Raw genomic sequence first — 26,764 nt, forward strand, 5'->3', positions numbered from 1 at the left:
ATTTATATCCCAAAGATGTAAGTTTATTTTTTTTAAAGCCATCTGTAATATTTAGAGAGTATAATTGATAGTCTAGATTCTAGAACAAGGATTGCCAAATGATGGTCCATGGGCTAAATCTTACCCATCACCTGTTTTTGTAAATATATTTTTATGGTACACAGCCCTGCCTATTTGTTTATGTACGCTCTGTGGCTGCATTTATGCTACACTGGCATAGTCTAATATAGATAATTTGCTTTCCAAGGTCTAGAAGATTTACTCTGTGGGCCTTTGCAGCAAAATAAATAAATAAATAAATATGTGCCAACCTCTGCTCTAGACTATCATAGAGTAAGAGCTCAATAAGTATGTATTACAGGTCATCAAACATACTAAGTATAATCCTTTAGTAACAGAAACAAAAATAATAGACAATCTTAAACTAAGAAGAAACCTCTGAACACATTCACTCAGATGCCTCATTTTATCAATGAGAAATTTGGAGCCTGACCAGCATGGCTCAATAGTTGAGCATCAACCTATGAACCAGGAGGTCAAGGCTCCATTCCCAATCAGGGCTCATGCCCGGGTTGCGGGCTCAATCCCCAGTGTGGGGTATGCAAGAGGCAGCCAATGATTCTCTCTCATTGTTAATATTCTTCTTCCTCACCCTCTCCCTTCCTCTCTAAAATATTTAATTAAAAAAATAAATTTGGTATAGCCACTCAGAAAATCAGTATGGCATTTCCTCAAAAAATTAAAAATGGAACTTCCATTTGACCCAGTAATTCCACTGCTAGGAATATATCCCCAAGAAATCAGAAACACCAGTCAGAAATGATATATGCATCCTTATGATCATAGCAGCACAATTTACAATAGCTAAAATTTGGAAACAGCCTAAGTGCCCATCAACAGATGAGTGGATTAGAAAACTATGGTACAGCTACACAGTGGAATACTATAAAAAGGAAGGAATTCTCACCATTTGCAACAGCATGGATGGAATTGAAGAGCATTATGCTAAGCATAATAAGCCAGTCAGAGAAAGATAACTATCACATATATCACTCATTTGTGGAATATAATGAACAGCATAAATTGATGGACAAAAATAGAACCAGATTCACAGAAGTATAGAATAGACTGCCCAATCTATGAGAAAAAGCTGGGGGTGAGGGGTAAAAGATCAACCAGAGGACTTGTATGCATACATATGAGCATAACCAATGGACACAGAAAGAGGGGAATGAGGAGGTGAGGGCATCTGGGGCGGGGGGGTGGTTTGGAGGTGGCTGGGGAGAGGTCAATGGAGGAAACAGGAGACTTATGTAACACTTTAAACAATAAAGAATTTAAATTTTAAAAAGAAAGAAATTTGGAGTCCAGAGGAGCAGGGGGATTTACTGACATTCACCCAGGCAGACACCAATGTAGTCTAGTCTAGACAGAACCCCCATCCCTCACAGTACATGATTTACAACACATCACATGGCATCAATACGTAATAGCATTTCCAGAATGTTTCATTCAATTAGTTTTATATGGTCCAAGCTTCTTTCCACTAAAATGAGAAAGGCATACAGGAAATAACTACCCAACTCATGGACAGACGAGTGTTCTATACACAGTCACACAAAAACATCTTGAAACCCCAGTTAATTACTATACTTCCATTTCTTCCCAGATAAAAAGCAAACCTTCTGGAACTCCTGGCTTGACCTATTAGTTGATGTTATCTGTGGTTTCATAAAATTTACACGCGTCACTTACAGGCCCTTACTTAGGTACCAATAGCCTCAAGTCAAACACTCAAGATGTTAAAAGCATATGTTTTAAATGTGAAACACAAGCTGATGTTTATGGCTTGAGGGTTGTTCTTGCCAGCAGAGGTGAATTTCTGCATTGGCCCAGCATGCCCAAGAGAACTCTGCACTCACACCTTCAAATCACCAACCTCGACAAGGACAAGTTGGCAGGTGATGTATGGTCAGAGGGCACAGGGAAAATAAATGCTGTTTTTTCTTTTGTTTTGCCCCCTTTGGTTTATTTTGGTGAAGCTGTGGTTGTTCTCATTTCCAGATACCAGCACCTGGTTGTCTAATAGCTACTCTGGCTCCCAGCATGCAACAAGCCACTGTGCACACAGAGCAGGAGCTGTTACTTATGAATTCCTTACAGAGAATTGTGAATTCAGTGTCACAGTCACATTTCTAATCTTGTTTTCAATTTTTCTTGACAAGTGCATGTACTCATTTCCTGATGTGTTCCCAGAAGACTTCATAGACCCTTGCTGCTCTGTGCCCAATTCCACGGCATTCATCATGGTCAACTCTAATCACTTGTTTGATCCCATTAATGTTCCCTCACTGGGCCATCCATAGCCAGGGGCATGACAGCCTTCCTTCAGCAAACACATGTCTGGCCTTGCTTGGAACTGGAGACACTACAGGAAGAAAAAGAGAGAAGGCTCTTTGTCTCATTAAGTGGATATTCTAGTGACAAAGACAGAATCAATAAAAGACGTAGTTAGTGCCATGGTGTAAATAACACAGGGACGATTTTGAGACTGAAGCTCAGAGCAATGTTATGCAGATTCCAAGAAACTGCTGTGGAGACAATGAGCTGAGATCTGAGTAACAGGAAAAAGCCACCTGGGAAAAGGGCATTCCAGGGGAGAGGCCCTGAGGTGGGGATGAATCAGGATAACTGAGCAAGAGAAACAAGGCAGGGCCATGTGAGAGGTGAGGCCAGGAGTCCAGGGGGAGGCTGAGTCAATTCAGTAGGGTTTAGCAGGTCCAAGTGAAAAAGTGTAGATCTTATTCAGTGGGAGCAATTAGAAAAGTCTTGCTGTAAAGGTACTGATAGTATTTTAGGCTTTGCAGGAAGTAAAGCCTCTGTCTCAGCTACTCCACTCTGCTGCAGTTACTGAAGGCAGATGTAAAGGAGTGACAGTGCTGGGCTCCAGGAAAATATTCACAGTAAATGGAGGTGGGCTCTTGTTCTCACAAACCTGTTCTATGGCACAAGGAAACCAAGGTGTATGTGGGGTAGGAGGGGGAGGAAATAGGGGTGTATGAGCTCCTTTGCTTTTTTATTTTTCCACCTGAGAATGTGTGTATTGATTTTAGAGAGATGAAAATGAGAGGGGGCAGGGGGAGAGAGAGAGAGAGAGAGAGAGAGAGAGAGAGAGAGAGAGAGAGAGAGAGAGAGAGAGACATCACAACTAGTCAGGGCAATTTGTGTTTTTAAAAGCTCTTGTGGCCATTGTGTGGAGGATGAACCACAGGGAACATAGAATGCAGTCCAGGGATCAGGAGGGAAGGGCAGATTGAGGCGATGTTTTGAATTGATTAATTTGGGAACTAAGGAGTGTGAGGAATTAGGAATGACACCCAAGCTTTCTACTAGAGCAGCTCAACCTCTGAGGGCATTTCTGAGATAGGGCAGATAAGAGGAAAAACAGGTTTGGGGGTTTGGAAACAACCTAAGTTCTTTTATGGGTGCCTGAGAGGAGATCCCCACTGGAAATCCCAATGGAGAGATGAGTAGGTAGGTGCAGGTGGTTCCGTGGTTCAGGTGTGGTTGAATTGCAGATAAAAATGTGATAGCCATCAACACATAGACGACAATGAATACAGTTCCGAAGCAGGTGAAAACAGGAAGAAAATGGGACCCCACACTGAAGGGTTACTAGACACTGGTGGAATATGAGCAAAGGAACAATAAATGCATGCAAGAAAGAAGGAAGGAATTCCATCTTCTTCCTGAGTGGGAGCATGTTACTCCTCTCCAATCTCTTACAACTCCTATAGGTCACTGTAGAATTGTAGAGCTAACAGCCATGATGGAATTGATCTTAGAATTAATTAGACTGTTAAACCGCATTCCTGAGACAACGAGCCATTTATCTGCATGTGCTTTTGAGGTGTCTCCCAAGAGGATACTATTTCTAGTGCCATAAATATAAATTCAATCCTCCTCTCTCATCCCAATTCTTTCCCCAGAAGAGACATCTTATAATCTCCGGTAGGTCCCAGCCTCACTGAGGATGCACTCCCTCTCTGTGGGCTGCCTTGAAAGACAGGCTGCTGTTGGTAGTCATCAGATGGGTAACTAACAGCCTTTGTGAACCAGTGGCTAGATATTTGTTCCAATTTGTTCTGCCTTCCAGTCAACCCATTTTATGTGCATGAGCAGGGAAAGAGGCTAACATGTGTGTGCATGTGTGGCAAAATTTAGCTCTGCCTGCCTGTGCCTCAGGGTATGAAACATAACAGATGTTAAGTAACTACAATGTTTTATGCTTTAACAAAGGATGAAGGAGGTGGGGGTAGGCTCATATGTAGACTCTTTGGATTCCAAATCAGGAAAAAAAAAAAAAAAAGACTTTGCATACAGTTATAAGAAAGTGCCAGTGGAAAAGAACCCCCACGGAGTTCAAAGGGACCTGTGTTTATCAGACAAAAACACTTCTTATAGCCTCAGGAACCCACTTGGTGAGTGAGGAGGTAGTGCAGTTGGATGGTATCAGGCACAGAAGCCAGCATGCCTTTGTCTTGCTCTCTCTTTGTTTGCAACTAGTGTTCAAAGAAAATCACTGTGTACAGCATAAACTGAAGTGGATAGACCTGTGAATTAACATTGTCATGAAAAGCAGCTTCCTTTTTGAGCAAGATAATAAGTGGCTTCTCAAATCTAGGAATCGCTGTCTAGCTATGGCTCTGCCTTCTTCCTGGGTCTGTGCGTCGGGCCTGCTTTGCCTCCTGCAGGGATGCTCTCATGCACCCAATGATGTGACCACACCTAGGAGCCCAACTTCAAGAAAACGTCCTGAACAAGGGGGAGGCAGAAGCTGGCAAGATGTAGAGAGGGATTATCTTCTGAAAAATAATTCTCCTTTGGGGCCCACTCTCACAGGGCTTAGTCCCATGCTTACCTGAAGGTCACATCCATGGCCCAAGCTCCATCTCATTAATTATAACTGTCGACAAGCCATTAAAAATCTCATTTCATTTTACCGTTCACCCTCCTTTTAACTGACTTTTCATAATTATAATTTTATTTTTGATATACTAGGCCTATTAAATTTAATGCCATACAGTGATTTCAGAACTTCTAAAGAAAAAAAGATGAATGCTAGACTGTGTCCACTGAAGGATATGCAGCCCTTGCTTGAGAGTAAGTAAAGGGGAAACTGCAGTGCATTCTATTTTCATACCTAGAGAAGACAAGTCAAGTTAATTACATATGGTCAGTAGCATAAAGCTGTCCACTTAGAAGGGCTATAATTAATGAGAATTATTTGCACAAACAGGATCCACCAAGTTGATGGTGCCAACTTGCATCAGTTCCTTTTCCACATCGCCAGGTATAAACATTTCTATTTTTGTTCTTCCCTAAACATAAACACTATTACATTAAAGATGGCTGGGAAGGGAGAGCCTGGTGATAGCTTTATGAAGTCAAGAATAAATATAAACTTATTTTCAAAGCTGAGTCCGTCAAAAGGATTAGGGTGACAAGAGAGGGTAGGAAGAACTGTTATGAATGAAGCTGTCATTTAATTGATGTTAGGGTAAAAGCCCTGAGGGAGGTGGGGCCACTCTCCTGACTGTGGGAGTAGCTCCTCCTAAAGGAGACACACAGCCCTAGTCAGGCGGGTGCCCAGTTCAAAGATGAGAGGAGCATTTGAATCTTTCACCTCTTAAAATATATAAGGTAAATAATGTCTTTCTACATCATCTAGTATATAGAATGAATATTTATAGATAAATTTCTAATATCATTTTTTGTTAGCTAAAGTTGTTTAACTCACAGATTCATCCAGTAGTTTCCCTTTGTAACTCACATTTGGACAGAAATCATAATGCCTTTTTTTGGTGCTGAAATTCAACTAAACAGAGGGACTATTGGGTTTCCATTAACTCAAATGAAGATAGTGGATCATCCTGGAGCACACTGCAGGGACACCTGCCCCATTCATTCACATAACCCTGTTACTTCCTCTTCTTGACCATGCTTCCCTCTATCCCTTCTGCTAAGACTTTGATTTGGCCACCACTCTCACATCTGTACCACTGTTCTTCAGCTATGCCAACAGTCACTCTCTCAACTGTGTTGGCCACCCAGCGTCCCCTGCAACTGACTCCACAGCAATATCCTTAGATGAAACCTCACAAACTACACTGATCTAGCTCCCTGTTACCTCTAACCCCAATCTTCCTGCCATCGAACATTCATTTGGAATCTGACTGTATCAAGGACTGTTGGTCCAGGACTCTCCAGAACTTTCCTTACCTACTTTTCTCACCCGTTGCTCCATTGCCCTCCCTTCAGAAACCAGCTGCAATGACAGATTCTCCAGGCCTCCCAGGGTCTCTCAGACAAGATAAAGGACCCCTCCCTGGTGCGTATAATGCACAAGCTTTGCCCAACGAGACCTCATGACCCTGTTTACATTATCTGTCTTCCCACTTCCTATATCCCCAGTGCCTGATGCCAAATTGACATAAAGGAGGCACTAGCTCAATGAAAATGTACTTAGTAAATGAATGAATTCTAGCTCAATGAGTAACTAAGTGAATACATTTTGAAAGTGTATGAATGAACTTTAGTCCTTAGGTGCCCATGCTATGATGAAAGCTATGAAACTGGGAAACAAGAAAAAGTGAAGAATGTTAGACAAATACTTTGGACTATGTCTGGTGCTCTGTGCCTCTGTAGTGCAATAAGCACCCCTGGACTCTAGAACAGAGCCTCTCATTTGGGGCAATGATGTAGAAAATGAGATATATTTACCTCAAAACTTTTTGAATCAAGGTTCAAAGAAAGCACTGACTCAGGGCCCCCTTGTAAATGCGGCAGCCAGCAGGGCTCTGGAACCTTCTGTGAACCTGAGGAGAGGGAGCCCAGATATGTTGATCTGTACACTGTAGGCTTCCCCTCCCAACCATGGCTCCAGCTCCTCAGCACAGCACCAGACCCCCTTCCCTCAGGCTCATCCCCTCAACCCCCTCCCACACACACACAGATGGTAGAAACAGCATGATACAAACAAGCTCCTCCCCATCACAGCTAAGGGCTGTAGAACTTTAGTGCCTGGCCACTGCTTTCCGAAGGCCAAGATTCTCATCCCTGCTGGCTCCAAAGACACCTCGGCCTGTGGACTAGTCACTGCATGTCTCCTAGTCTGTTTCTGGTGCTGTATAATAGGGTAGAGACATAGCCACTCTATAGACTTTTATAAACACTAAAAGACATGCTATTCATAAGAGACTCGGTAAATGTCTGCTGCTGGGTTATGATTTTATGTTGTGAGGCATTGCTGGAATCTAAGACTGCTATATTTTTTCACAACCTGACAAGTTATTTCCATTCAGTAGATTCCCTTTGTAACTCAGAGGTCAGAGTAATGGAGTGGCCATGTTAGGTGGAAACTGAATCAGTAACAAGTTTGCGATCCCTGGAATCTAAATGAGTCCTTTCTTGCATGAAGAAAACAATACAAATTTCTTTTATGCCTATAGTAATTATTTCTCTATACCAAATTTTGTTCTTTTCTTTAAAAAACATTTAAACTTTCATCAATCCAACTTATTCTGTCTTATATTTGGCACGACATCTTGTTTCAACCATTTCCTTGAGTGTGATGGAAAAAAATAAACCAGGGGAAGAGTTACTCTTTGAGGGCAAAGAGTCCACCCAGTTTTTTGTTTTTTGTTTTTTAAATATATTTTATTGATTTTTTACAGAGTGGAAGAGAGAGGAATAGAGAGTTAGAAACATCGATGAGAGAGAATCATTGATCAGCTGCCTCTTGCACACCCCCTACTGGGGATGTGCCCGCAACCAAGGTACATGCCCTTGACCGGAATCAAACCCGGGACCTTTCAGTCCACAGACCGACACTCTATCCACTGAGCCAAACTGGTTTCGGCAAGTCCACCCAGTTTCATAAGAACCATAGAACAGGGGAGGCAGAACAACCTGGAATCCAAGACTGCAATGTACTGAAAATTATCTCTTTGACAGGATTTCATGGTGGATTCTCCTAAGGTCATGGTAACTGATTTGGGGTTTGTTGTTGTCCTCATTTTATAAAAAGATAATGAGAGGTTGTTTTTGTTTAGTTTCCAAATTGAAGATAAACAATAATTTTGACAGTGAAATAGTCTGTCAGCAATGGCTTTTGAGCCCTTTGGCCAATTCAAGGAACCAGTCACCATATGAATCCACCATTCACCTCAGCAGTGGGTCTTCATATATCTCATCTGTACCATGTGGAGGTGAATCAGAAGTCAGCATCAAATATGGGCACACATTTGGCAATAACATATAGGAATGGGATTTTGATTCTGTTAGCAAACCCAGATAGAGTACAGAGTGCAAGATATTAAGATATTTGTCAGATTGAGTATATTTCAGAAAGAGACAAGATTCCAATGGTCTAAAGATCAGTAACTGTGTTTTTCAAAATATATATACTGCAAAGTAAAGCCATGAAAAAGAGAGGTTAGATTAAGATGTAGAGACCCAGGCAAGATGATCTATTTCAATAGTATTCTCCAAAAGAAATTTGTATTATAACTTACTTTTTGATAACAAGATAATAGCTATCAAAAGTAATGAAACATTAGTACATGCCCTTGAGGAATTTTACTTCAGATAATATGGTGAAAATAATAAACCCGAGATGAAAATAATAACATCAGTATTGGTAGATATTGGTTTCATACAATATTCTAAGAACTAAGCAAAGCCAATCCCGTGTTTATTTTACATGTATATTCCCAAATCTTTGGAAAAACTTTGCAGAAAGGTATTATTCACGTGATTCATGAAAGAAAACTACAAGTCAAAGAACTAAAAGGCAAAGAAGAACAAGAAACACAAATGATGAATGCTTTTAATTTTATAATTTCCTCTCTGTCTATGACTTATCTTTTAAATGTCTAATTTTTTTGTTGTCTCCATACTATTGGAGAGACTATTTCTTGAGAAGCAAGAAATTAAATATGAAGTCATCCTCTCCACTATGAAGTCCTTGTGTGGGGTACAACAATAAACAAAATAGAAATTTTGCCATCCAAAAACCCAAGTCTATGCAGGATCATGTACTTTCTTCATTGAAAATAAGAGTAGAATACATGGCTGTTTTTTTAGAGAAAGGCAGACAAGTGATTAAAATTAAGTCATCATGACCTCTTTTTTTCTATAATAAAAGACTGACTCATGTATTTCTTACATGTTATGAATGGTAGATAAATTCTTAAATGAACTATATACTTTGAATTCAAATATGACTTGATTTATCCCTCTTTAACTACTACATTCACACAGCTTTCCACAGAATTTTCTTCCGACTCATCTTCTTTACTACATCTGTTCTCTGTCACTTCTGTATCAAGGCCCCTTGCTCTGGCCATTCTGGTTCTACTTGTGTGTCTCTTACACACTTTAAAATCCGTTGGCTGTTGGTTTGTTATATGTACCAAGGGATATAATTTCTGCATTGATTGTCCCATTGAGGTTTATTCTTTAACTCTTTGCTCATCTTCAGGAAGAGTAATTCCGATTAGAGCCTACAATCCAGGAACTATCCTGGAGCATTGTTAGAGAATGGAAGACCAAAGGTCCCTCATAGAGTCAAAAGTTTGATGTGTAGATGTCAAGTGTCTATTTCTTGACCTAGGGCTACTCCCTGGTAAGGAAAGTACATGATTGGGTCCACTATGGGATCCTATAGAGCAGGCTTGGTATTACAATTTCTCCTTCATGGGTTCTGTTTCCACCCTCAGCCAGCTGCATGCCCTCTTCTATGGGGGTGATGTGCAGCTCTTCTGCACTTCCACTTCTCAGGTAGGACAGCCCATTGTCGTTTGTAGCTTTCTACAGGAAACTGACTTCCTGCTCTTCCTTCCCACCAGGACCCCGTACCACCCATTACTCCTATTTCTAAGCATGTTTGAAAACCCTAGCCCCTAAGCCCCTTCCACGTGATTCCTCTTGTTAATATCAGTTCTTGGGATTCCCCCTTTCTTGCTTTTGGGGCAGCTCTGGTTTTTTCAATGCCATTATAGGAGGGTAAAAGATTTCTCCCATAAACTCAGTCAGTTCTTTTGCTGAAAATCTTTTATAATAACTGTTTTCATTTGCTTTCACATCAGTTTCTCAGTAACCAGGAAAACTACTACAAATGAACAGAGAAAATATGTGGAGTGCTCGCCCAACATTTTCACACTGACAAATATTAACATTTTAAATCTTTGGGGAAGAGGTATGTAATTTTCAGTCCCTACTTTCAATTTTACATCTGCCTTTTCAAAATAGAATTTAAACTACTAAAGTAAATCTAATTTAAGTGCTAATTATATCCCAAAAAAGAGAACGTAAAAACCAAGTAAACACAGTTAATCTGCTTGCCCCCTGATTTCGGGATTCAGCCCACACACATGCTAATCTCTGTACTAGGCCCCATGCTAGAGAAATACCAAATGTGAGAAGATTTTAGTGTTAGTAACTGAGGTTAAAGCAAAAACTCTTTAAAGTCTCCAACTCAAATCTTAATTTTTATGTGCAAAACCATATGAAAATGATTAGAGGAGAAATGATGACTTGCCCAAAAGCAATTCAGTATATCACCTGCCCTCGACCCTGTGGGGGGATTGGGGGCAAAGGGGGAGGACTTCTTAGCAAGATATCTAGGCATGATATTTGAGCTGTGGCTTTTTTTTTCGGGGGGGGGGGGCATTTTTTTCTTTTAATATGGTTATAAAACCCTCACTAATTAAAGATTCCAAGGCTCTGTATCCATTTCATCAGAGCAGAATTTTTCATGAGCTTTTACAGTCGTGTTTGCTTCTTCTGATAGTGCTTTGTTTGTATGGTTATGCAGTCAAGGAGCTGGTCTCAGACTATAAACGGCATAAGTCCTTCTAATCTATGATGAACAGTTATAGCACACAGGAAATCATTGCAAAGTGCTGATATAATCTTCTCTGTTTTACTCCATCTGAAAACGCGCACTGGTCCGTTAATGTCCCACAGATGATAAAAAACAAACTGAGCGCGGAGGCAGATGTGGCTGTGTACTGGGTCTGCTCTGGGAAACAGCACGCTGCTCCTCCACCTACCGCAGCAGAGGAGGGAGGGCACAGCCATATGGCAGGGCAGGAACAGGTCAGAAGCAAACTGCTGCAATGAAAGAAGATCTAGAAGCTCACAGGGTTGCATTGGCTGAAAAGTAGCTCCAGTGCTAGCACATGTTTTTGCTTGGCCTGAAGTCTTAGAGAGTTGTTGCTGCATAACAAACTTACACATCCTTTGGGAGCTATCTTTCTCTCTGTAGGAGTGTGAAATTCTTGGCAATATCAATGGAAGCATCACTTAGGTATGGTGGCAGAGGAATCCCAGAGTGTTTTGAGGATTACAAAACGAACCACAGAGCAGACGGAATATTCTCCAACTATATACCCCAACCCCTGCTCAGGAGATACAGATCTGCAAAGAATCCCTTGCTCAGTTGCAACAAAAGCAACTGTTAATTCATGCAATGGGGTGACTGAATCAAAAAATGAAATAAAATAAGGCATCTCAAATGGCCAGGAAGAAAATGGGGTATATGGAAGTAGACAGGGCATGAAGCAAGAAGATATAGCAAAGAGAAACATATTTTATTGGTTGCTTAAAGAAGAAGATAGTTTAAAAATCCTGGGTGCTCAGGTTTGGCTCAGGGGAAAGTGAAGTCCAAAATAAGAATGGTAATGATAAACACATGCAAAGTTCACTGTAATCTTTCCATTTTTACTCTCGCTGCTGCAAACATTAAATTTTCCCATAGCAGCCATCTTTAACAACCCACTCTGTCAATTTATTATTTCCATATGTTCTTCCCTTCCCCCTCCCAATAAATTCTAAACATTGCCCTTAAGAACTTTCAAAAGCTGAATTAAATCAGAGAAAACACTGAACAATTTTGTGCAGGCCCACCTTTGAGACTGAAGAATTTATATCTTATAAATGGTGTGAATACTACATTGGACCCTTAATACAAACGTATTTTATAGCCTTGCATGAAATTCCTATTATATATCTATATTAGTCAGGTTTCACAGGTTTACATAAATTTTTCTTCATATAAAATTTTCATTGGAGGAAAGTTACTTATAGTCACAAAAGCATCCTTGATAGAATTTTAAAGCTTCTCCACTGAGAGATAGCTTGTCTTTATTATGCCCCTTGAGGGGAAGGAAAGCTTAAGAGGTTTCAAATAAACAGTTTATCAACATCAACCACTAGTATAGTTAATCAAACCAAAGATAACATTAGATTAAAATGAAGAGTGGATTCTTTTATGCCAGCTTTCATATTGCATAATTATGACTTCTACAATTTTATGGCATGAGTGCCTTAAAATAGGAACATACTCAACCATCTTCAAAGACCATCAAATTCCCATTGCCCATATCAGGACACACAAAAAGGTACCAGCAGATCTTTCTATTCTCTCAACTTTTTCATGATTTGTCTTTCAAATTTCAAGTCATTAAAAAAAAATTAATGAGAAAAATACAAAAATGGGAAATTCTTGCACTTCTTTAGTGTATCTCAGATTTGTTTGGGAATACAAACTCTGCTAGGGCAGCGATTCTGAACCTTTTCATCTCATGGCACACATAAGCTACTAACATTCTGTGGAAAACCATGAAATTATCGTATTTTCTGCCGATTTTACCAAAAAAAATGGTTATAATTTTGATTACACCAGTGGCTATTGTTGTATTGGCTGTTTTTTAATTTGACAATCAGGTATCACACGTTTTAAAAATTCTTGCAGCACACCAGCTGAAAATCACAGTGCTAGAGTAAGTTTTCTGTTTCTTATCAAGAGAGGACCCACTCAACGTTTCCATTAAAAAGAGTATTTTTGAATATTCATTGTTTATAAAGTGACACAAGATAGAGTAGACCTTGTTTATCAACCAGGGTTTTAGAATGACAGAGGAGAGGCAGACATAGTCCATGGAGCAGATAGGGAACAGAAACAGATTTATGAATATTCATGGGGCACATACACCAGAACCAATTACACAGCTGTGGAGGCAAGCTTTGCTGCCCACTAGTCTTCTTTGCCAACAGAGCCTGAGTTTGTTATACAGCAGCACTGGGACAAGATGAAGGTGAGTGAGGTCCTCACCTTGAGTGTCAAATTTAAGAGGGTGCCCCCCAAAAAAACCTTACCTATTCAAACAATACCTTAATTCAATGTTTTTAAAAGTCTACACTCATAACTTACAAAATCCCTAATGAACAAACTGCCCACATTTTTAATAAAGACATTAGAAATCCAACAGGGCTTGACAGGAAACTACACTGATCAGATCCTTTGTTCAGTATGAAATTTTTTGTCATGAATATTGACTTTTTTAATATTGCATTAACATATTATTTATTTTTATCACTAAATTTTTGGGTGCCTCCTAAATATTGCACTGACAGTTGGGTCCTCGCCTCACCCTAGTTCCCGGCCGACTGGACTCAGGGGTTCAGTTATAATTTTCTCCATTCCCATTTGGCAAACATTTCCTTTCCCCCTTGTACCTAGTCAGTCACGTGACAAGGGATGGCTACGTGCACGTAAACAACTCTGCACATGAAAGGTTCTCCTATGCTGTTGATTTCTGATATAAAACAGATGAGTAGAGAAGTTGGGTATCCTCCAACCTCCTCTGCTGCCTGCCTTTCAGTGCTGCCAGCAGCATCCCAATGTGAAGTAAACACAGAAAGCAAAAGCCAGTTCCATGAGGATGATCGAGCAACATGAGGGAGCTGGGGCTTTGACACTTCTGAACCAGCCCTTTACTTCTAGTTAGAGAACAATAAGTCTCCTTGTGACTTAAACCACTAGACGTCAGTTATCTGTTACTTGAAGCCCCAATATTTCTAATGGATGGTTTAAGCCTAATAGCCAGGCAGCTTTCAGAGTAATTTTCTAAATCCCACTACTGCATTGATGACTTCAAATAGATCTTAATATTTCATCTCTGAATTCTTTCCTTCTAGGGAGCAAGAAAAAGTGCTAAATCTAAAGTAGAATATGATTCTAAACTTCTTATATGTTAGTTAGCTATGAAAACGTATGAAAATGAAAAATCAAAGCATTCTTCATATAAACTATTAATTTTCCTATTAAATAAACATTTGTGATACAAATGATGTTAATGTCAACAATGTCAATAGCATCTCAATTTCTATTTTGTCCTTTAATGCGAAATCTGATTGTGTTATTGTCTAAGCAGGGTTAAAGAGAGAAGGGAGTTCTCTCTAAGAGATAAAGAATATCCCAGATGCCTCATAGGCTACCTTATTAGCTTAGTTTAAAGAGCAATAGAATGATCACTGTGGTAAAACCTTTCATATAAAAACCCAATTAAGCCTATTTTTCACTTAAGGAAATTGAAACCAACCAGAAAAACAATAAGAGATTTTCTTTACATCAGTGAAGTAATTAATAGCAGAAGTATAAAAATCACTTCTAGGAAAAATTTTTCTTTTCCAAGGCCAGATTTCTTAAAACATGAACCATGATGGTTTCCAAAAGAAGACTCTAATATATGCCAAGTTATAACAGCCTTCGCACAGGCACACACACACATAGCAGCCTAGGCCAATATTTTTATATATAATGCTAGAAGCCAAAAGTCCACACCTGAGCTTTCAAAATGATAGTCACCATCAATAGATGACAATTTATATTTTAATTAAGCAAACTGAAAATTCATTACTTCAGTTGCACTAGCAACATGTAAGTGCTCAGTAGCTGCGCATAGCTAACAGGACCATATTTGCCAGCATAGAGTTTGAGCATTTCCATCATCACAGAAAGTTCTACTGGACTGTTTTGTGCCAGTAGGTCCTCTTACTGCCCCATTGCTAATTGCAGGAGTGAGAAGAAGTAAAAGACTGCCTGCAGAAAATCAACCCTGAAAGGAAAAAAGGAGAGTTGTACACATTACAACCAAAGATACTGTGGCTAAATGAACGCTCCTCTCATTTCCTCGCTGTGCTTACTATTACCTCTTTTATAAAATTTATTTTTATGGAATATATTGGGGTAACATAGGTTAATAAAATTATATAGGTTCCAGGAGTACAATTCTATAATACATCATCAGTATGTTGTAATGTGCGTTCACCACCCCAAGTCAAGTCTCCTTCCAACTAACCTACAAATCAGCAATGCTCGGATGTGATGACATGTCTCAAAGCACATATAAGTCAGAAATATTTTCCTCCAAAGATTACCCAGGGGCCAGGACAATGTTTAAAGAAGAAACTTTCCATATAAATTATCTCTCTAATAACATCGTTATCCTAAATTATTAGGTTTTTTATCTTTTAAAACAACTTTGGGGGAAAACTTGACAGATTAAATAGTTTATGTGAGGGGTTTCCATCATAGGCCTGAATATTTTGAATTTTGCGTAGCTTTTCTATCACACACATAGTTACACATTTTATTAAATGTTGCATAATATGTTGTTCATATTAACTTTCCCGTTGTAAAGCTGTCATGTTATGCTCGGTCTTAGTGCTAAGGAAACTGGACACAGTGTTTTGACAAACTCGGGCTGCTTTGCAAGCAATTTGATTACCGGGTCTTACATTCTTGGCAAGTCATTGCTTCTCCTCTACAGTTGGAAATAATACTGTAATTTTTTTTTAAATTAGGTTAATTTAGACACAATAACATTTACCAATGTAAATTCAACAACTTTTAACAAATGTATAAACCCTGTCACCACCTCCTCAATGATGATATTAAAATTTGAATTAACTTATATGTTCTCTCACAAACCTTTGCAGTGAAATTTTTCCATTACCCTGTAACCAGGAAAACCATTGATAGGTATTCTATTGCTTTAGTTTTTTTTCTCCTGTAAGATTTCACATAAGATAATAATACATAATATGTATATCGTCTTTTGTATCTGGAATTTCCCACTTAGCATAATATTTTGAAGATTCACCTCATTTGTTTTTTATTGTATTTTTCCATTTTACATAATTAATTTGTCCACCCCCATTGATGGACCTTTGAATTTTCCATATTGGTTAATATAAATAAAACTGCTGTAAACTTTTGAGCACAAATCTTTCTGTAGACCCTATTTAATATTTCATTACCCCTAAGCAAATACCTATGAATGGTATTTAGGGTAAGTGTATGTGTAACTTCTGAGGAAACTGTGTTTTTGAAAATGGCTGCACCATCATAAATTACTAACAGCAAAGCGTGAGGTCCAGTCCCTCCACCTTCTCTCCAATGCTTAGTATTATCAGCCTTTTTAATTTCAGTCACTCTGCTGCATGTATAGAGGTATCTCACTATGGTTGTCATTTGTATTTTATAAACTATAAATCTCTAGTCCATTTTTTAAAATTTGGATTACTTATTTTCTTAAGTTGTAATAGTTTATTTATATATGTAGACACACCATCTTTAGTAGACACAGGTCTTGTAAATATTTTCACATAGCATTTGGCTTGCATTTCCAGATATTCAATGGTGTCTTTGCATAGCAAAGGTTTTTAATTTTGCTGTGGTCAAATTTCATATTTTCTTTTATGTGCTTTTTGTGTCTAAGGTCAGAGAAAATTTTTTCATAGATTTTCTTCTAGAGGCTTTATAAATTTAGTTCTTTATGTCTATGATCCATTTCAGCTAATTTTGCCATAGAGATGTCCAATTTTTCCAGTACTATTTGTTGAAAGAGCTATCATTTCCTCAATGAATTACTATGGTCACTTTGTTTAAAATTAACCAGCAATATTTGTGGGATCTTGTTCTGGTCTCTGATTTCTGTTCCATTGATTTATATGTTTGTCCTTGTGGAAACACCACATTATCTTGAAGTCAGGTGCTCAAAAGTATTCTAAGCTTTATCATCTTAAAATATTTTCAGTTTTTCTAAATATTTTGCATTTCCATATAAATTTTAAAAACAGCTTTTCAATTTATATAATAGAAGAACAGTAAAATTTTGGTTGGATTTGTTACAAACCTATAGATTGCAATTCATGTGTTATAGCTGCAATACATATAGTACAAATTGATATCTTAAAACTGAATCTTTTGACTTATAAATATTTGTGATTTGTTTAGGTCTTTTTAATTTTCTTAGTAATCTTTTTCAGTTTTCAATATTCAGCTACACATATCTTGTTAAATATATACTTATTTCATATCTATAATATTACTGTAAAGGATACAATTTAATTTCAATTTCTAATTATTAGTTGACAATATATCATAATGCAATAATATTTTATACTCACTACATATGTTGAAATCATGAGAAATTCATTTGTTGGCTTTAATATTTCTTTTAAAAAATTTAATTAGACTGTCCCATATAGATAATCTCATTTGCCAAGAAGAGTTGTAATTCTTCCTTTCCAATCTGTATGCCATCTACTTGTTTATTATATTACTTATTAAAATATATAAATATATTTTATTACTTTTAATAAAATAAATATTAGAAATCATTTATATATTATTACATTTCAGAGTGGCTAGCACAATGATAATTAAAATCACTGAATGGTAAGAGTCAACTTACTTGTGTGGAAAGCATTCATCCTTTAACCATTATCCATTAAGTATCATGTTAGATTTAGATTTATTAAGATGACTTTTGTCATGTTGTGACAATACATTTAACTCCTAGTTTTCATCCAGAATATGAGCTAAAATTTATCAAGTGATTTTTTTCATTCTAAGTAAAACAGTATATTTTTACTAGATTTATTGAAATAAATATTTTTAAAGTATAGTTAATAAATTGATTTACATTAATTGATTTTTAAATGTTAAACCTTTGAAATCCCACACAATGTTGCATTTTGGGAATAAAGATCAATTGGATACAATATATTATCCTTTTTTTTTAATTGCTGAATTCAACTGATAAAATTTTATTAAGACGTGTGTGAGATTTACTGGTCTGTAGTTTTATATTTTGGAATGTCTTATCTGGCACAACACTCAAAAATGCAAATGAGAATGACAATTTTCAGTTACCTTCTGAGAGCCAAGAGAAGCAGTTTGCTAGGCATTTCTGGCGTCAGGATCTGGTCTTATGGATTTCAGTTGATAGAATGTGTAGTCTACCTCACATGTATTACCGAGGTGGGAATAGTCACCTTGTTTTACCGCACCTTGTCACGGTGGGTTGGAGGCATCTGTTCATTTTGGCAGTTAGCATACAACACCAATGAGCTCTTGATTATGAATGAGAATGCCTCCTGCCTCATGCAAGACATACGTGCTCAGGCTCTCTGAAGTCCACCCGTGAGCCACATGCAGGAAATGGAAACCAAACAGAAATCAGACAGAATCCTCTGAGAGCCAGAGTAGATCATTGGCCCTTCTTCACTCAGTAATAGAAGTCCTCCCAGAAAATTAAAAGTTATGGTATTGATTATATTAATAGATAAACTAAGTTAGATTTAAGAACCTCACTGGAGTCTTTTCTTTGTCACAATGATGACAGAAACATTTCAGCACTGCTGTCTGCTAGAGTTGGTCTAATGTTTTGTCTCTCAGATGTAGCCATGGCGGCTTATCTTGCCCTCATACTAGAACACAAGAGGTCATAAGTTCAAGAAAAATACTGCATAATTAAAACTTTACACTCCATACATTTAATCTCCAACTCTTCCTTCATGCATAAAATAACAAGATTTTTATCTACCTTCAGTGTGACAAACAGATAAATTAGCCATTTAATGCTTAGAAAGCCTATGATATGCTTAAAGATGAATAAAACCCAGTAACATACTACTTGAGGCCAAATGAAGGTTTTAAATCAAAATTCTGACACCAACTTCACAAAATCGTATTCCCAGTTCTAAAGCAATCGCATTGAACTAGTTTGCTTATCAAGTATTCCATTTGTACTCTTAAAATAATAAAAACTATTCCCCACCAAGACAAATCAATCAAAACACAAACATTTTATCTTAGGATAAAATATAGATGTTCAGTCATAAATTATTTCACTAGTGGCCCTAGCACACAAAAGTAATACAAAATTCATTGTTAATTCTCAAAACCCAATAAATCATTTTCAGAACCTAATCATTATTTATAAAAAAAAACATATAACAGGGGCCATCTCAGGGTCTCATCAGTCAAAAGATAATAACATCAACAAAGTACAATGCAGGTATTGGAACCAGTTTATTTAATGAATAACTCACAGAGATGTTAGAAGAAAATGTAGTATACACTTTATGCATTTTTAAATAATCATGATGTACCTACATTGTAGAATTGGAAAGTGGAAACTTTTTTAATATTCCATTTTTTCTCAGATAGCAAACTAGCAACAGACTTTAAAATAAAAATTGTGGCCCTAACCGGTTTGGCTCAGTGGATAGAGAATCAGCAGGTGGACTTAAGGGTCCCAGGTTAGATTCCAACCTTGGTTACTCCAGTAGGGAGTGTGCAGGAGGCAGGTGATTGATGTTTCTTTATTGTCAATGTTTCTAACTCTCTATCCCTCTCCCTTCCTCTCCGTAAAAAATCATTATATATATATATGTGTGTGTCTGTGTGTCTGTGTCTGTGTCTGTGTGTTTTCACAAATGCCATTTTCAGTGTCAAAGGTAGGCAGTGTGCATGTACTTTAGTTGCTTCACTTGCAAACTAGTTTGAATATTTTGCCCAATATGATTTTGACATTACAGTATATGAAACATTCATGTATGCATAACAAAAGTCAAAATATTTATGGAACTAAGTGTGTATGCTAGCTTGGGCCATTACTGGGCAGGACTAGGGTGGGGCACTTGTCCCTTGAATTTGAACAGTTGCCTTTATCTCCACATGGAGTCAAAGGTGATTGAAAGAATCATGACTGAAAGGGTCCAGCACAGAATCTTAAACTTGGCTTCTAGTCTGATTCCACAGGATTAATGATTATTTTTTATGGATCCTCTCTTTTTCTTTTGGATTATGAAATTATATTTCTCAGTGTTTATATCTGTGGTAAAAGCATTTATTTGTTAATGTTGACAATAAAAATATAGGACATGTTTTGAACCTCTCTGTTGATTCTTCTGAGTATTAACTTCTGGGAACCCCCAGCCTCTCCCACCTCTGAGAGGCTGTCTCCTACCTGTTTGCAAAGTGGCCACGTACACATTTCCTTTTGCTCTGCTAACTGCCAACCTGCCCTTTGCCCCGCCTCTCCCTATGTTCCCTTGACTTGCTCACAGTCCCTGGAGCACTGGCATTGCTTGGCCTACTACCTGCTGCACTTTGGACTACACAGGGTATAACTTGAGCAACCTCAGTTATCCTTGGAGTCACATTGAACTAACCTTTTATTTGAATTTTTTAAATACATTTATATTTAAAAAAATATATTTTTTAATTGATTTCAGAAAGAAAGGGGAGAGGGAGGGAGGGAGGGATGGAGGGGGGAGAGAGAGAGAGAGAGAGAGAGAGAGAGAGAGAGAGAGAGAGAGAGAGAGGGAGAGAGAAACATCAGTGATGAGAGACAATCATTGATCAGCTGCCTTCTGCATACTCCCTAATGGGGATCAAGCCCACAACCTGGACATGTCCCCTTGACTGGAATTGAACTTGGGACCTTTTGGTCTGCAGGCCAGTGCTCTATCCACTGATCCAAATCAGCTAGGGCAACCAACCTTTTTAGAATACAAGGATGGAGATGCTGGAAGGAGCCCCAAGGAACCATTTCTATGCCATGGCCCCATACATGTCCCATGGCCCCATGCAAGCCCCATGGCTCCATACCTGTCCTATGGCTCCATATATGTCCTTTGGCCTATAAATGTTCCACAGTTAAATGCACGTCTCATGGTACTGCATTTTCTGTCGAATTTTGGCTGTCTGGTGTCTCATGCCCCAGACAATCATGTGATGTCTGGCTCTCATTGGATTTTTCCTCTTCTCTGTTTTCTGGGACCCTCATCATTACAACACAAGCTGTAGTAGTTGATTTCTTGAGTCCCTGTAAGAGTTCAGTCTTCCAGTATGGAAACCTTGATTAAAATTGTTTCTAGTGTTTCTCCCTGTTCTCAGAGTTACCATTTGACCTCTGTAAATCACACATGGGCATGACTGCATGAGAGTGGCCTACATTCTCCAAGGAAGAATTAGGAAATTTATTTTAATTAAAAATAGATGGCATGAAATTGATTTTACTATTTCATTTTAATATTTTCACATGAATCTGTATGTAGTTTAACAAGTCAATACCAATTGTAGAAAATTCTCTTGAACCCAATGCTTTTCTCTGTAAAAACTAAAATTTACATAAACCAAGTGTGATTCTTTGGTTTTATTAACAGATGATTTTTTTTCTCTTGTGAGTTTACTTGGGGAAGAAAGTGTTATTAAGGCTCCCACACAAAGAGAGCCTGAGTGTGACATGACTCACCCCATCAGTGGCCTTCCTCTGTGCTTAACGTATAATTGCTCCCCATAAACCAATTCCTATAACTGTAGCCTGCTCTCGAAATAGCTGGGTTAAACTTTAATCAATAAACAAACAAAAGCAGAATATGGCATGGTCTGCCTCAGCGAGCATTAAACATTTAAAACTCATTTCAGAAATGGTTATGAGACTCAGTAAGCATGCTGAGAAAAATGCTGTCTTGAACGGTCCCTATATTTTCCCCCTCTTTACTGGAACAGACTTTTAAGCAAACGACAAGGACATAAGTGTGAATGGTTGTCAGTAATGGGCAGGGTGTTCCAGCAGCCCCTGCACACTCAGGGATACATATGCCAGAACATGCAGCCAGGGAGCAACCTTGCAAACCCAGCCAGCTGTTAGAGCGTGTTGAGCAATGAACTCCGGCAGACCAGAGAAGCCCACAGAGGCTGGGGAAATAGTCCTGCCCCATCTTCTGCCTAGCCAGGTACATCGAATCAAGACTTCCATGAAGGAAAGGGTTGGGTAGGATGAAGAGGCTAAAAGCGTTCAAATACATGGTGACTAGGCTCTGGGTGATGAGCTCACAATGCAATGTACAGATGTTGTATTAGAGAATTGGACACCTCATATTTATATGGTATTAACATCCCAATAAATTTAATTAAATTTTAGATTTTTAAATAAATAAAATGTTTTAAAAAGACTTCAATAAGATGTGCTTATGCCTGGCCAGCATGGCTCAGTGGTTGAGTGTTGACCTATGAACCAGGAGGTTGTAGTTCAATTCCTGGTGTGGGTCATGCAGGAGTCAGCCGACCAATGATTTTCCCTCACCATAGATGCTTCTCTCTCTCACTCCCTCTCCTTTCCTCTCTGAAATAAAAACACACATATTAAAAAAAAAAAAAAAAAAAAAAAAAAAAAGATGTGCTTAGATGCATTAAGACATGACTATAGCATTTGGTTCAATTCACCAATTGCCTCTGTGCAGAGTGCCTTCACGGTTACCACACTAACTCATGATATTGTATTCTAGATGTACATGGAAATCAAGATCTTGCAAGTCAAGACCGTCTAGCCCTTCTTGTATTTCTCCCTTATCAATATTTCACCCTGCTTTCTCAAATCCTCTTGTGGAGTCGTGTGTTACAGAAAAGAGGTGTAGGTGATCAGTGGCCACCTGTTCAGCTGTAACATGAGCCATTTCAAGGACAGAGGGAATCTTTGTGTGTGATTTTGGTCAAGTCTTATCATTTGTTCGGAGAAGCACTTCCTTCCTAAAACCCCCATACTCTGGACCCTTGCCCTGCCTACTCCTTCTCAGCTGACCTGGAGGTTTTCAGGAACTCCCTCCCCTTCCAGCCACCCCCACTCACTAACTTTCCTGCATCCTGGGTGCCTTGGCCATTCTCCATCCAGCCACACTGGAGGTGGAGTTTCTTCCTGTAAACTAATCCCTGCATCCTACCCCTCCTACAGCCCTGGACTTTGCTAATCAATTATCTCCCCCTATTCTTCTCTCTTCAGCATCTTGCATCACCTGGCTTCTTCCCATCACCATTTAGAAGTGCTTAAATAATGCTCTCTTAATAGCTATCCCCTGTCCTCATGTCCCTGCTGGGTGAAACAATCATTCTCTCCTTTTATATTGATTTCTTCATCCCACATGTATCCCTCAGCTCATCGCCATCTGTTTCTCCTCATGCACTGCGCTAAGCCTGTTCTGATAAATGCTGTTTGTTATGGTTTGAATGGGGTCCTCCCAAAAGACTTATTGAAATTCTAATCTTGGATATCTGTGAATGTGGCCTTATTTAGAAGCAGAGACTCTGAAGAAGTAATTAGTTGCATTGGAGTCATGCTGGGTTAGGATGAGCCCTAGATGCAATATGATTGGTGTCATTATAAGAGGTCAAAAAGACACACACAGAGGCCATGTGGCTACAGACTCAGAGACTGGAGTGATGAGTCTACATGTCAAGGAAGGTCAACTCATGCAACAATCCTCAGAAGACACAGAGAGGAAAAGAAGGATTCTTCCCTGGAGCCTTCAGAGAGAACATGGACCTCCCAACACCTGATTTTAGACTTCTGGCCTGCAGAACTGTACAAGAAGAGATCTCTGTTCCTTTAAGCCATCCAGCTTATAGTGTTTTGGTACAGCAGCACTAAGGAACAAATATACCATTGCTTTTCTTAGAACACAAGATTTTCAATGATAACCTAGGAAAGTCCCTGGCAAACCAGGGTGAGTTTCTCACTCTACCCTCTGGCCCACATCTTCCTTAACTCTCTGTATCACTGAATGCTATGATGGCCACCTCCCTCTTGAAAAGTCCCCTGTTATTGCATCCCATGATGCCTTGTTCTCAACTAGATAATTCCTTCTGGTGGCAGGTAAAAAGCTTTTACAACGGTCCTTTTGGTTTATATTCCTCAAGGTATTCAAATTTGTTTACACAGACTGTGTTTTTTGTCTCTAGCTCCTCAATATTTAGCACAGACCCTCTCACATAATAGGTACCAATTAAATGTCTGTTGTACACTCACTCCTAATTTAGAATGTGCAAATTAAAATAAGCTGAGTTGCCACTTATGAGCTATAAGATTGGCTCAAATCCGAAAGACTAATAGTATACTTTGCTGGAAAAGTTGATTGTAAACAGATACTCACATCCAGAGCAAAGAGAATGCAAAATGGCACAACCTTCATTAATGGAAATTGGGTAATATCTAGCAAACCACATGTGCATTTACCTTTTGACACAGCAATCCCAATTCTAGGAATGTCTCCCAATGGTACTATTGCAAAAACACTAAAAGTTGACTGCAGGAGGTGCTACTCATTTTAATAGCCTATTAAATGGACTATTTTAATCGCTTATTTTAATAGTCCATGATCACAAATGACAGAAAATAACCTATGTTCATCACATAGTAAGAGCTACGTGGCTAGAAAAAGAAATGACATAAATCTATCTGACTAGTGAGTGGCCTCAAGGATACATCATTATGTCAAAAATGCTACATAGAGAAAATTTTATATGTATGCAAGCTTTTATCTAAGAAAGGAGGGCAAGAATATATGTGTGTATACATCTATGTTTATATTAAAAAAGAAGCATGAACTTTAAACACTAAGTAAACAGTTAGCTAAAAGCAGAGACTAAACAGGTTGAGGAAAAGAAGAAGAAAAGCTAGTTTCCTTGAACATCCTTGTTTGATGGATTTGACTTTGAAGCAACACACAATAACGAGATGTAAATTTTAAAAACATCTAAAAAACAAAAGCAAAATTCAAAAAAACTAGTTGCGTTTTGAGTTGGCATAACCATACAAGAGGAAATTATTTCAAGTGATTTCAAGGCAGTAATTCTGCTTTAATCTCCCAATGAAATGTATACGCTAACAATGAAAAGAAGAGAATCATTGTACAGAGTTTTTAGTAGTCAAAAATGATTCCAGTTGCATGAAACTGTTATTCCAAAACAGCTGAATATTCAGGAAAAGGCAAAGGAATAATTATATTGGCTGCAGAGACTCAGGATTATGTGCACGGGAGAAAAAGATGTAGACAGAAGACAGAAGAGGTTCAGGAATACAGTCAGGAAGGGACTTGAAACTAACTGTCTAGAAAGTATATATGGTGCATTTTTTTTTAAATGTTTTCCTCAGGTCAAGACACCTAACTGAGCACCTCCACGCAACATCAGCCAAAAATGGCAGGTTGTTGGGTCTACGGAAGAAAATGACTAAGAGGAGTCAGCGACATCTTGTTGTCCCGGAGAGTCAGCACGTTATCAGAAGCAACTTGGTTTGTGTCAAAAGAACTCAGGAGCCAAATTCAAGAGGCTCCCAGGGCTTGAGATGTCGTTTTACCATCTATAAGAACAAAAACTGTAACTGCTTCAAATAATATATCAAACATTACACCCAGGTATTAATAATAACTCTAATAATCAGCCCTGGCTGGTGTGATTCCATTGGTTGTAGCATCGTCCCATGCACCAAAGGGTCTCAGGTTTGATTCCTGCTCAAGGCACATACTCAGGTTGTGAGTTTGATGCCTCAGTCGACACATGTATCAGAGGCAAATGACCCATGTTTCTGTTTCTGTTTCTCTCTCTCTCTCTCTCTCTCTCTCTCTCTCTCTCTCTCTCTCTCTCTCTCTCTCTCTCTCTCTCTCGTCAATTAAAAACATATCCTCTGGTGAGAATTAAAATCACCACCATCATCAAAATAAGAAAAATAAACAGAAAGCAAACATTACATCTTATTTGTCCTCTTTGGATAATGCTAAAAAAAAAAAAAAAAAAAAACAAACCTCACTAGTCTTAAAGAAACTGATTCAGCCATTCCTATATAAGGAGTACCCTCAGGATAATCAAATGAGATGGCGAAGAAAAGTTGTTTTGTATAGAAATATTCTTGTCATTAAATGAAGAAGAATGACAAGATGAGGAAATTTCAGGTTTGTACCCCTGAATAAATCAGTAAATTTAGGCAATGATCATCAATGACTGCTAACTTCACACTCAGTCATCTGCCTCCAATGGAAGTACACAGCACCATCCATGACAGAGTGGAGAGAGAAAGATCTGAACTTGATTCTAAGCAGCCTTGATATCGGTACAAGTTTACAGGAACATTCTAGTCAGAAGGACATTTGGACAACACCAATGGAATGCATTTGGCAAAACCCACACTGTAGGAAATTCTATACTACTAAGAACTTAGAGTTTTTTAAATAAGTAATATGCAAGGGGAGCAACAACAACAACAAACAGTAAACCATTAAAAGGACTCAAAAGATACACCACGAATTGCAATATGTAAACTTCATTAGATCTTGATTTAATCCCACTGTTATAAAAATGCGTAAGTATCCATGAGACCCTTCAGGATCTCATAATGCTTACCAAATGTCTGGTGACATTACGGAATTATTTTTTATTGTTATTTTTGTCTGTTTGATATGATTATGGTATTTTAAATTCTCTTTTTATAGTAAAACTAAAATAATAAAGATACAATTGTAAGATTTATTGTTTGCTTCAAAATAATTTGGTGGGTGTGGTGTGAACTACAAGTGAGGATTTATTTAAAAAAAAAAAAAAAGTGGGCCATGAATTAATAATTACAGGGTTTGGGTATCCCTTAAACTATCTTTTCTATTTTTGTCTATTTGAAATTGTTGTATATTATTAAATACAATGACTGAATAATTATGATTCACTTGATAATATAACTGAGTTCATTGAGGACAGAGATAAAGACATTTCAATTTCTTCCTGCATGCTGAG

General features: G+C 38.2%; 1 protein-coding gene across 4 annotated transcripts in view; it reads right to left on the reverse strand.

The window, feature by feature from the left end:
* Positions 1-26,764, reverse strand: part of SEMA5A (semaphorin 5A) — a 368,047-nt gene that overhangs the window by 199,639 nt on the left and 141,644 nt on the right. The window lies entirely within an intron of this gene.

The sequence above is a fragment of the Pipistrellus kuhlii genome, unplaced genomic scaffold (assembly GCF_014108245.1).
Source record: "Pipistrellus kuhlii isolate mPipKuh1 unplaced genomic scaffold, mPipKuh1.p scaffold_m20_p_4, whole genome shotgun sequence".
Taxonomy (NCBI): Eukaryota; Metazoa; Chordata; class Mammalia; order Chiroptera; family Vespertilionidae; genus Pipistrellus; species Pipistrellus kuhlii.